General features: G+C 32.6%; 1 pseudogene; it reads right to left on the bottom strand.

Moving 5' to 3' along the window:
• Positions 1-1,447: 1,447 nt before the first annotated feature.
• Positions 1,448-12,591, bottom strand: part of LOC131756884 (Y-box-binding protein 1-like) — a 468,984-nt pseudogene continuing 457,840 nt past the window's right edge.

The raw sequence follows: 12,591 nt of genomic DNA, 5'->3' as shown, positions 1-12,591 counted from the left end.
TAGACTTTGTTTACTGATTAACTTATTTGTATGTACAACTGGTCCCCTTTTATAGCCATCCATCTATATTTAATTTCTTCTTTTATAGTTTGGCCTGTGATATCAACTGAACTCTATAAAGTTAGTTGGAGTATGCACTCTTCCAGTTTATTGCAGAATGTACTTATTAAAATAATATTTAAATAAAACATGTAGAGTAAAATATTTCTTTCTATCATCATGAAAGTGATAGTCTCAGGAAGAAATAAATCACCCACAACTTACAGTAAACAAATTGGTAACAGTGTTCGGTATTTAGTTCCAGGCATTTTTCTATCAAGGTTAAATCTAGTTTTTAAACAGACCCATTTGTGATGATTGGCTCTACATATAAACCTCTTAAACTCTCAACTTTGTTGATATCCTCTCCAGTATTTTCAATAATAAACATTTGAATATCACCCATCGGGGTGAAAAACATGCCATGTTGTATGGAGAGAGAGAGGACACATCAATACCCTGACCTCAAAAGACCTCAGTACAATTCAATAATTAAGGCAGAAATCCTCTCAAATATAATAAACAATACAAGGAAGCTTATGATACATGTAAGAGGAATAATAACAAAGTGAGAACACTGAACATGGGATGGTCAGGGAAAGATCATGCCATGTTAAACTATATAAAAAGCAGAGTTTAAACAGTTATAAAAAATTATAGTAAAGGAAGAAGAAGCAATGAGTTTGATTACACACTACACATGAATGAATTTAGAGCATTTTAAGAGGGAAAATTTGGAGCCTACTTTCTTATTTTTTGAAGTCTGTTTAAACAGTCATTTATTTTAAAAGTGAATAAGGTTGTATGAACATTTAATTGTTTTAATTGGATTTGAGCTCTTTCTCGTATGTACTCTGCCACTGGTGAGATATAGCACTACAATTAAGTTAAAAGTTTATTTTCCTTTCTATCCTGGAAATGTTTGTAAACTTTTTTTTTAATCTAAGAGTTTTATCGCTCTATTGTACCTATAAACAAGATGCAAAAGAACCTCCCTTTCATTTACCATAGTCTGCTGTCACAGACTGAGTTGATTTGACATGGTGAAAATACATTCTTATTACATTAAAATTTACTTTAAATAAGACAAACATATCTGCGTTTTAACCTCACTAAGTAATTTAGAGAAAATATTGGACTTATGCCATTTGGAAAATGAAAATATTCAGTAAGAACAGAATATCCTTTGATATATTTGATTGGGGTTAACAAAAAGAAAACTTGATCTTGGGTATAGAAATGTCACCAAGGGGACAGTTTTATCAGGCTGACACTGTCATCTGTCTCTTAATTTTGTTTCATGAAACTCAGCAAGGCTATTATTTAAACCTGCTTATGTTGAAAGGCAAATAGTTAAATTTGAAAAACACTTACTTTACTGTAGATTTTGACATCCTTGATTTTTGGCTCCTTTATCCCCCTGTCTTGTTCATATGCTGTAAAAAAGCATTCCATCTATTCATAACTGCAAACAGATTCTAATTTAGTCCTATTTCTTCAAACGAGTATATCACACTCTTTTTCAGTGTACCATTTACTTCTCCCAGCTACTGGGGGTGTCAGGACCTTTATACTCTGCATTTTTACCCTGCTCTCAGAATAAATCTGAAAATTTTGTAATGATTTATAGCAGTCCTTCCACTAGAGGGTATTTAACCTAAATTAATAATTTTCAAATATAGGGGATGAAGGTCAGTTTTTGATTGTAGAACCTTCCCAACACCCATAAAACCACTCCATATATAGAGTTACTTACCTTACATAAGGCCAGTCCAGCAAGAGATTCAGAATGAATTTAGCTTTTTATTGAACAAATGTAAATATTATATCACACAGCTCCTGATTAAACACTAGTATAGAACTAAGGCAAAGTGTAGACACAAAAATTCATTCTAAACTTAAATATGAATATACTTATTAAGTTGACAACCAAATGTTAACTATAAGTATCCATGAGATATAAAATATTTTATTGAAAGTCTCTAAAGAATAATTTTAGGATGCAATTCTAAGCAACAACTAATATCAATGAGGCCGTGTTTCCTTAGATATGGAAACTATGCCGACAGTATCCTAAATTCCTAAATATCATTAATTTTCTTGGAAAACACAAAAAAGCTCACAGAAACAAAGACCCAACTCTGTGGCTGTATATTTGCGCAAGGCAGAGAAAAAAGACTAAAATGATCCAGAATCAATAAACGTAGTAGTGAAATATCCAATAAGATATGACAGTGAATACCTATAACTGCATAATATTCTATGAACATATTTAAAATTTATTACATATTTTTCACACTTATCATTCCCTGCAAAATTCTTCATTTGAGTTAAATAGTAAACATACTATCCTTTTTATTTTACTATAAATTTAGAGCCTTTCAGGGCATTAAGAAGAAGATGTGAGAGAGGCAGTATCAAATTGAATGAGATTTAGTCTTCATGACACCAATTTAACATACTTTTTTAACTTGGAAAAAAATTAAAAGTGTCCTAATCCAAAATCTTGCCTGATATCTGTGCTGTGCTACACACAATTGGCTATTGATTCTCACAATAGTCTTTCTATGAAACTTGTGTGGTCCCTCTTAGGAAGTCAAACAGTGAGATAATGACAATAGCACTTACTATAAAAATCACATTTTTGATCCCTCTGTTTGCTGCCTCCAATTTGCGGTTTAGATTTCCCTTTACTAAGAAAAACAGGCTGATTTAAAATCACATCCTAGACAGTACAATCTGAGCTCCTCCTATTTTCCACGGAACCATTGGTCCCCACACACATTGCTGTCAAACTGTTCTGCTTCTCATCAGCTGCACACTGCGTAGGAGAACAGGAGGCAGGTCATGCATTAATTAGGAGGACCGACTTTTTAAAGTCCATTCTGAGAAATATAGGTGCCAAGTATTAGCTCATGTAATAAAGTTATTTAAGGAGAAAGGGCAGGGGTAGAAGAATGACAAATAGAATTTTTAATGTCTTTGGACGAGGATATTGAGAGAAATTTGTTTTCAGGATGGCACCAAGGTTAAAGTGAAATTCTTCCCTGAAGGAGAGAAAGGCTGAACTATGGGTCCATTTAGAATTGATGGCTTTAGAAAAAAATCCAAATCTATAAAATTCCTCATGTGGATTTGACTAAATAGCTCTGTTTTACTGAAATAATTACAGGCTAATAAAGGTACTAAATTTATAGAAAAGACATTAATCTGGTATGACAGAAATAATAAACAGTGTAAACCTGCAGTACATTGAAAGTTCCCATAGCAAATTGATCTTTTAATATTGTTAGTTATGTATGAAAAGTGCAATAAGTAGAAATTTTTCCCTATTTGAATAAATTGGCTTGTGCTGAATATTGCTTAACGTAAAGTTAAGACATTATGCAAAAAAGTTGTTTTAAAGTATCTTATTTATGATTATAAAATAGTATGAAAGTGAAAATGGATTAAAAGACTATACAAATTATTAAAAGAACATATAAATTTACTGATTTTGTGTTTCTATCACAAGTATATTTGAATATATACAAGATACAACAGGAAGATTATTTGTAAGCACCTTTAAAAGCAGTTATCTCTTGATGATAAAATTGGTAACTTTCAGTTTATCACTATTTTATATGACTACTGAGAATGATTTATCTATTTATAATTATAATATAATTTTTAAAATCTTTTATTTTTGAAATTTTGGAAAAGATTTGAAACACTGAGTAAAATAAACTGATTACTAAAGAGCTTATAAATTAAATAATATCCACAGTGAGAAGAAAAGAGGCTTATGAGTTCCTATTTCAGCACTAGTTTTAAAATATTTAAAATTAAGTAAGATCATGACAGAAAAAATGAAAGGCAATCCTTCCCTACCCAGTAGTTTATTAGGAGTGCTGAGAGAATTTAGAGTGTCAAGGAATTTCTAATGGTTACAAGCATATTTAGTAGCTAAGATGCTAATGTCAAAACAAACTTCAGAAAAAAACCTAAATTTTCAAAGATATTTGTTACAATGAGCCACTCATAACATATTTGATGACAACTGTTAGAAATAATTTGACTGATTACTTTTACTAAAAATACAGATTATTCTTCCTTATATTAACCTTAGATAAAAGCTGAGGATGTAAAATAATTTAGTGAAGTAGGTATACACATTCTTGTTATTCAACTTAGGACTCAAAGAATTCTGAATAGATGACTAATTAAATTATATTGCTTTAATTAAACTATCTAAGAATCAAAAATCATTATAGATTAAGAAAACTATGAAAATGATCGATTCCATCCTTGATAGTGTATTAAATGAAATGAAAGAAAATATGGCAATAATTAATAATGAAGTAATTGAGACTACAACCTACTGACTTATCATTAATACCCATGGTACTATCATTAAACCCATGGTACATTAGGAAAGGAGTTACTCCAGTGATTTTTTTTAAATAGCTGTAATTGAAAAATAATTTCACGTATGCACACAATAAGATTAAAATACAGGCTGAATTCATGCAAATGTTGATGTATTTAAAAATCAGATTAAATGTATAGTTCCAAAAATTATGGGACATAGCATTCTGTGCATAATTTTATGCTTTCTTAATTTCAATCTACAAACCAAAATGTTCAATTTAAAACGATAAAAAAGAGAAATATGGGAAAAGTCTCATGATCACACCACACAAACTCTATTCATATTTTAATGTTTTTAACACAAATGTACATTTTAAATATAAACATAAAGTTACATTCAGAGTCTAATAAGTATTTCCTTATTGTTGCTTTGTAGGTTGTGGTGACACATACACAATTGAAAAATCATACAATTAAATCTTACACTAGCTTTAGAGAAAAAGGAGACCAGTTGGAATGCATAACTTGGCTGGAGTTGCAGGAAATTGATTCTAGGGTCTCATCTGTCTCTGTCTCCTCTCTATAATTTGGCTGCACTTTCTCCATGCATGTTAGTTTCATTTGGCTGTCAGTAAAATTCCATGATGGCTATGGACATGCTGAGCATTATATCTTCCCATCTAAGCCACCCCAATGGAAAGAGGACTTCTCTATTCAAAACCCATACAACAGATCAGGAAAGAACTTATTGCTCCAGTAAGCCGTGACTCCCTGTGTTTGCTTGTCTATTTCTCCCCTCTCTTACAGATTCCCAAAAGAGTTGTTGATTTTTCAGTCTGTTTAGCTTTTTACTATTTCTTTGGGTGGTGTGGTGACTTCCAAACTCTTTTCATTGAATCAGAAACCAGAAGCCTGTGAGAAGATCTTTAAATGAAATATTAAAGATTTTACACATAGTTACAGGATCGTTCAGGTTATTTCTTTATGAGTGAACTTTGGTCATTTGTCTTTCAAGGAATTTGTCCATTTCACTTAAATGGGTTTAAAAGTGTAAAGTTGTTTATAATATTCTCTTATCATAGTTTTAATATCCCTAGGTTTTACAGTGATGTCCCTAGGTTTTATAATGATGTCCCCTCTTTCATTACAGTTGTTAGTAATTCTCTTCTTCTTTCTTTTTTTCTTGGATAGTAAGGCCAGAGGTTTATCAATTTTATTGATCTTTTCTAGAACCATCTTTTGGTTTCATTAATATTTTATGGTTTATTTTAAAATTAATTTATTTTTGCTTGTATGATAATTATCTCATTTCTTCTTACTTTGGGTTAATTTACTCTTTTTATATTTTTTCTTAAAAGGGGATTTTAAATCATTGACCTGAGATAATTCCTCTTTTCTAATATTAGTTATTGCTATAAATTTGCCTTTAAGTATTTCTTTGGTAGGACATGACAACTTACATAGATATGTTTCATTTTCATTCAATATAAAATGTTTGCAAATTTTTCTTTTTAATTCTTCATTAACCCATGGGATATATGTGTGCTGTTCTACTTACAAATATTTGACAATGTTTTAGATATCTGTTATTGATTTCTAATTTAATTCCACTTTAGTCGATGAACTTGTTTGATTTAAATTTTTAATTTGTCTGGGTTTAGTATTTTAGGCCCAGAATATGACTTACCATAGTGAAAGTTCCATATCCAGAATACATATGATTTTTAAGCACATACAGAACATTCACTGTGGTAAATCATATTCTGGGCCTAATCTTCTTGGCTCTTCATTTTAGGGTTGGGCCAATCTTATTCAGAGTTGAGCTGGGTTTCAGGTTTCTTGTTGTGGTGGTTACTTTCAGTTCATAGTTGACTTCAAAATCCTCTAGAATTTCTTATACTTGTGTGCTTGGCCATAAAGTTTTCCTCAGATTTTCCTTCACTCTCATCTTTTGGTCTTCCCTTTGTGTATGTGCCTCATAGAAGGTCTGCCTATTTCTTGTCTTTCCCTTAGCAACAGACTGCTGTTTTTAGATACTTGGGGCTTGCTACCCTCTGGTGGAGTCAGGGAGTTTCCTGTTGTCCTCCTCCAGCCTCAGTGTTAGGCAGGCCCTGTGTCGCTGGGTCTCAGAGGTTGAAACCATTCTCACTCAATGGTTGAGGATAATTTCTCAATGATTCTATTGCTCCCCAAATTTTTCAAAGTCTGTAAAGTGGTTGCCTTAAAATTTCATTGATTGGTTGGATTCAGAAAAGTAATGACTTCATAGATTATCATGAGTTTTCCTTTTGTTAGAGTGGGAGTTACATTATTTCCAGGTTCCTACATCTTAACCTAAAGCCAGGAGTATATTCCTTTTCTTTTAAATTAAAAATAATACTTCTGTATTTTCTTTTCTGAGTGTACATTTGACCACATATCAATTTTTATGTAAAATATAATTGCAATTACTTTTTTTAAAATTTTGATTTATTGTTTGGCTGTGTTGGGTCTTCATTGCTGTGTACGGGCTTTCTCTAGTTGCAGCGAGTGGGGGCTACTCTTTATTGTGGTGCACGGGCTTCTCACCGAGGCGGCTTATCTTGTTGCGGAGCATGGGCTCTAGGCTCATGGGCTTCAGTAGTTGCGGCACGTGGGCTCAGTACTTGTGGCTCGTGGGCTCTAGAGTGCAGACCCAGTAGTTGTGGTGCATGGGCTTAGTTGCTCCATGACATGTAGATCTTCCAGGACCAGGGATCGAACCCATGTCACCTGCACTGGAAGGCAGATTCTTAACCTCTGCACCACCAGGGAAGTCCCTAATTGCAATTATTTTTAAGTTGATGAGTCATTGTATCTTTTAAAATTCTATCCCTATTAATAGTACAAAACTTAGGTATCATTTTTTCTTATTTTCATTACTGATAATATGTATAAGCTTCCCTATTAAATTTCTAAGTTTATTACATTATAATCAGAGAGTGATATTTATAATATCTGCTATTTGACTCAGAATATTACCAATTTTTAATGCTCTTTTACTAATTAATGAGAATTTGGATGCCCAAAGAAATTGATTTGCAAATGATATTAAGTTGACTGAAATTCAATACCAAAAATAGTGCTAAAACTAATTATCACTATTATATTCAACAGTTTAGTTGTAAGTCACAGTGAGCATTGAGGTTTGGTTAAAAAAGGTTATTTCTTATTCTAGAATATACACTGTTCATATACTAATGTAACCTATATCCACAGATGTTTTATGTAAATTGCTCCCTCTGTTGATTATTGTTGAAGCAACTGTTATTTAAAACCCTTAAGAGGCTTATCCAGGTAAGCCAGTCTATAACCGGACCTTTTGAGATTTTGATTTTATTGCAGTGACTTAAATTTATCTACATTAAAATTTGCCACATTTAATTTAATTCCTTATTTCATCTTGTCAAGGCCTTTTTGGATACTAATTCTGTCATCCAGAACACTATCTATTCCTTCCAGATTCATGTCATCTTCTATTTGGATAATCATATTTTCATATAAGTCATTGACAAATGGTGATAAGTGTTACACAGAACAGGATTGAGAAGAAAACCTTACGTTCTGCCACTGAAAATGTCTAAGTTGACACTTTTCTATAAATAAATGTTCAAATATGGCCATTTAATTTATTACAAATCTGCCTAACTATTGCTTCAACCCAAAGCTACATGCTGCCATATTTTCTGCATGTATTACAGAAATGATATGGTTTAATGTCATTCAGATATGTCTCATCTATTTCAGAATCCACTTAATAATTTATTCTGAAATTATGCTTGTGACTTGTGTCAGTATTTGAAGAAAATTACTGTGGTAAATTGATTGCAAAAATGGCTGAATTTACCATTCTTCCATCTGTGATTACTTTTTGCATTATAACTTTACAGCTACTTCAGTCAAGAGGTTGACTCCATTTCCTTCACCCCTGAATCTGGTCTGACTCTGTGACTTGCTTTGGTAGAATATGGTAGAAGTATCACTATGACATATCAACTCCTGAAGCTCAAGAAGACTTAAGCACTTCTATGTTTCTTGGAATTTTGTCCCATAATGAGAACAAGCCCAGAAAAGACAACTGGAAAATGAGAGCCCCAAATGGAGGAGAACAGAGATTCTAAGCAGAGGCCATCTAGATCAACTAGCAGAGCACAGACAGGTGGGTGATTCCAAAGAAAATCAACTGAGTCTGACCCACATTATCAGAACTACCCATAGACTCATGAATAATAATAAATGTTACCCAAAGTGATTTACAGATTCAGGGCAATCCCTAGCAAAATTTCAATGGCATTTATTCATAGAAATATAAAAAACAATCTTAAAATTCATATGGAACCAAAAAAAACTCTGAATAGGCAAAGCAATCTGGAGCAAAATGAACAAAGCTTGAGGCATCACTCTGATTACAAAATATACACAAACCTACAGGAATCAAAACAGCATGGTACTAGCATAAGACAGACAAATGGAACAGAATAAACAAGAAGTAAATCCATTTACAGTCATTTGATCTTCAGCAATGGTGCCAAGAATATACAATGGAGAAAGGATTGTCTCTTCTATAAGTGATGTTGGGAAAACTAGATATCCGCGTGCAAGGGAATGAAATTCTCGTATCATTTGCAAATATTTTCTCCCACTTAGTAGGGTGTCTTTTAATTTTGTCAGTGGTTCCTTTTGCTGTGCAAAATCTTTTAAGTTTAATTAGGTCCCATTTGTTTATTTTTGCTTTTATTTCTTTTGCTTTAGGAGACAGATTCAAAAAATCATTCCCATGATTTATGAAAAACAGTGTTCCACCCATGTACTCTTCTAGGAGTTTTATGGTTTCTGGTCTTATATTTAGGTCTTGAATCCATTTTGAGTTTATTTTTGTATATTATATGAGGAAATGTTTAAATCTCATTCTCTTAAATGTAGCTGTTCAGCACCACATATTGAAGAGACTGTCTTTTCTCCACTGTATATTCTTGCCTCCTTTGTTGTAGATTTATTGACCATAAGTGCTTGGGTTTATTTCTGGGCTAACTATTCTGTTGCATTGATCTATGTGTCTGTTTTTGTGCCAGTACCATGCTGTTTTTATTACTGTAGCTTTGTAGTACAGTCCGAAATCAGGGAGTGTTATACTTCCAGATTTGTTCTTTTTTTCTCAAGATTGCTTTGGCAATTCAGGGCCTTTTGTGGTTCCTTATAAATTTTAGGATTTTTTATTCTAATTCTGTGAAAAATGTCATGGGTGGATTGCATTAAAATCTGTAGATTGCTTTGGGTAGTATGAATATTTTAACAATTACTAATTCTTCCAATCCAAGAACACAGGATATCTTTCTACCTCTTTGCATTATTTCCAAATTCCTTCATCAATGTTTCATAGTTTTCAGAATGTAGGTCTTTCACCTCCTTGATTAAGTCTATTCCTAGGTATTTTATCCTTTTTGACATGATTGTAACTAGGGTTGTATCCTTAGTTTCTCTTTCTAATAGTTCACCATTAGTATTTAGTTTATCAGGTCCCAATCTGACCACTTCTCTTCCCTTCTTACCCAATTCCATGTGTATCTTTCTTTCAGTCTTGGTTGTCCAGGAGTCTTCTTTCTGCTAGTCTCCAGTTATTTTTCAGTGAGAATTGTTCCACATGTAGATGTATTTTTGACGTGTTTGTGGAAGGAGGTGAGTTATGCATCCTCTTACTCAGCCATCTTGATGAAGTCCCCAAGAATAAGTTTCTTGATGTTGGTCTGGACAATGAATTTTTGGATATGCTCTCAAAAGCAAAGGCAACAAAAGCAAAAATACAAGTTGGACTGCATCATTAAAAACTTCTGCACAGCAAAGGAAACAATCAACAGAGTGAAGAAAAATCCTACAAAATGGGAGAAAATATTTGTAAACCATACATCTGATAAGAGGTTGATATCCAAGATATATGAGGAACACAAACAACTTAATAGCAAGAAAACAAATAATCCATTTAAAAAATGGGCAAAGGACCTGAATAGACATTTCTCAAAAGAAGACATATAAATGGCCAATGCGTATATGAAAAGGTGTTCAACATCACTAATCATCAGGGAAATGCAAATCAAAACTATGCTATCACCTCACACTTGTTAAAATGGCTATTGTCAAAAAGATTAAAGGTAAGTGTTGGCAAGGATGTACAAAAAGGGAACTCTTGTACGTACACTGTTGGTGGGAATGTAAATTAGTATAGCCATTGTGGAAAACAGTATCAGATTCCTCAAAAAATTAAAAAATAAAAATATTATGTGATCCAGCAATTCCACTTCTGGTTAGATATCCAAAGGAAATGAAAATCATTATCTTGAAGAATATCTGGCCTTCCATGTTCATTGCAGCATTATTTACAATAGTCAAGGTATAAAATCAACTTTTAAGTGTCCATTAATAGATGAATAGATAAAGAAAATGTTATATATACATACAATGAAATAGTGTTCAGCCTTAAAAAAGAAGGAAATTCTGTCATTTGAGACAACATGGATGAACCTGGAGTACATTATGCTAAATGTAATAAGCCAGACACACCATGACAAATACTGCATGATCTTGCTTACATGCGAATCTAAAAGAATCAAACTCATAGAAGAAGAGAGTAGAATGATGGTTGCCAGGGGCTTGATGGTGAGGGACATGGAGAGATGTTGGTCAAAAAATACAAAATTTTAGTTATTCAGAATGAGTAAGTTCTGGAGATCTAATATAGAGCATAGTGACAGTAGTTAATATTACTATATTGTATACTTGAAATTTGCCAAAGGAGTAGATCTTAAATGTTTTCACCACACCCACACATAAAAGATAATTATGTGAGTTGATGCATATGTTAATTAGTTTGATGTGGTAATCGTTTCTCAATGTCTACATGTATCAAAACATGAGTTTGTATAATGTAAATATATACAATTTTTATCTGCTAATTATCAATAAATCAGTAAAAATATAATAAATATTTTTGTATTATGCCACTAAGTTGTGATGAGTATTTTTGTATCACCAATAGAGAACTGATACATTACCCATTTTACCTTTTATGAAAATTGGAATAATGATTTCTTGTGAATATTTGTCAACATATCTTCCAATCTCAAGATTATTCAGAAATCATCTATAAGTTTATATTTGATCTAGTTAATACATTTATTACGCTAGGCTTGGAATGACAAATAACTTTAATTTTGTAGTTCTGGTTTATCAGTAGTGATACTGTATCAGGAAAGTTTGTGGGGTGCTTTAATTGTTTATAAATGTCTGTTGTGGACATAGGATAAAGTAGGAACAGCATAAATGCAGTATACAGTTGACCCTTGAACAACATGGCTTTGAACTGCATGGGTCCACTTATACACAAAATTTTTTCAATAATAAATACTATAGTACTATATGATCCAGGGTTGACTGAATCTGTGAACTGCTTATATGGAGGGTCGATTATGTGTTATACACAAGTTTTCGAATGTGAGGAGGGTTGGTACTCCTAACCCCTCCATTGTTCAGGGGTCAACAGTATTTGCTATTCTTGCTTTAGAGAGTCTAATGTATTTTTGCATCATGAATTTTCACACCTATAATCACTTCCAAGTTAGATTTCAAAGGTAGGACACTGACTACATTGTCTCTTGGTGATTACTATTAGAATAAATTTGTATTAGTTGAGGAGGAAATTTGTTTATCATTTGTTCATTAATATGTATTAATTTTCTAGATTGTCTATCTTTTATCTTAAGGAGAATACAAACTTTGGATTGGAGAGATAGAAAGGATCAGTTACCATGGGAAAGAAGGGGACAGAATGAAGTTTCATAAGGAACACAGCTTCAGGAGGCATCCATTCTTCCATACCCTAGAAAGTGGGGTGAGATGACTGGCTGTCTCAGGAGGTAATTCTGTGTAGATGACAGTGAGCCATGCTAATAGAGGAAGATTGTTTTTGTTTATTTCTTTGGTGTTTTGTTTTGTTTTCCTAAATAGTTAGTGCATGGAGCTAGAATTTGTACTTTTGACCATTTTCTCCTTTTGGGGCAATCCATTTAGACAGGTGTGGGTGTTTTTTAAAATCATGGCTAACAATAGAAGTGTTTTCCAAAATAATGGTTAAAATTTAGAATGCTTTAGATGACAGAATTTTTGTTTGTGTGTTTTGGTATAGAGCTATCA

Source organism: Kogia breviceps, chromosome 5 (genome assembly GCF_026419965.1).
Source record: "Kogia breviceps isolate mKogBre1 chromosome 5, mKogBre1 haplotype 1, whole genome shotgun sequence".
Classification (NCBI taxonomy): domain Eukaryota; kingdom Metazoa; phylum Chordata; class Mammalia; order Artiodactyla; family Physeteridae; genus Kogia; species Kogia breviceps.
This window is presented reverse-complemented; position numbering and strand designations above follow the sequence as displayed.